Raw genomic sequence first — 836 nt, 5'->3', positions numbered from 1 at the left:
ACATCAGTACTGTGACCTGTATCAGAACCCGATAGCGTACCTATAAGGAAGTAAAAATGGATTTAGATGCTTTATTTCTCATTTTTGATTTAAAAGTTATTTGTGTACTTTTTCTTCTCCTGCGTGGTTTACAGCGGTTGTTATGGAACCCGAAATAGACACTGAGAACATAATACATTTAATGTTGGAAATACCAGCGGTCTCGTGTTTGGGAAAGTGTGATACCATTTAGACCTGTTATTGAGAAAGTATCCTCAAAATTGTACCCATATGCTTCTCTAATGAAATGTGAAGGACACGGATTGCTTGAACTATTTTTGTATTTTCTTAAGTGTAGAAGGTAAACGAAGACTATGAGGGTCCATATTTATTACCCACACTGAATAAAGTGTTGAAAAGGATCCGCTAGAAAGTGCAGGGAGTTTTGCACCACTCCACCCACTGTGTGTAAGTCAGCAGAAGTGGGTGCACTCGCGCATACACATGGGCGAGTTTACTTCCGCGCCACCTGAAAGAGGCCTACTGTACTTACGTAACAACAGACACAAATTAGACCTACTGTACTTATGTATACAGCTGACATGTTGGTGCTTAATTTTACGTTCATTATGTGAATTTTGTAACAACGTACATAAATCAGGCCTACTGTACTTATGCATAATAGTATGCAGAGCGTTCAGTTACGGGGAAGAAGGAAACTTAGACAGTTTACAGATAATGAAAAGTTAAAGTTTATTGAGAAAGTGGATGCTAAACCGTACATGAAATGTGTACAAGTCACCCAGATGTTGGACTTTCCTGTGACAACTTTAAACATAATTGTATGCGACGTGTAT

Source organism: Anabrus simplex, chromosome 13 (genome assembly GCF_040414725.1).
Source record: "Anabrus simplex isolate iqAnaSimp1 chromosome 13, ASM4041472v1, whole genome shotgun sequence".
NCBI lineage: Eukaryota > Metazoa > Arthropoda > Insecta > Orthoptera > Tettigoniidae > Anabrus > Anabrus simplex.
Note: the sequence above shows the minus strand (reverse complement) of the source record.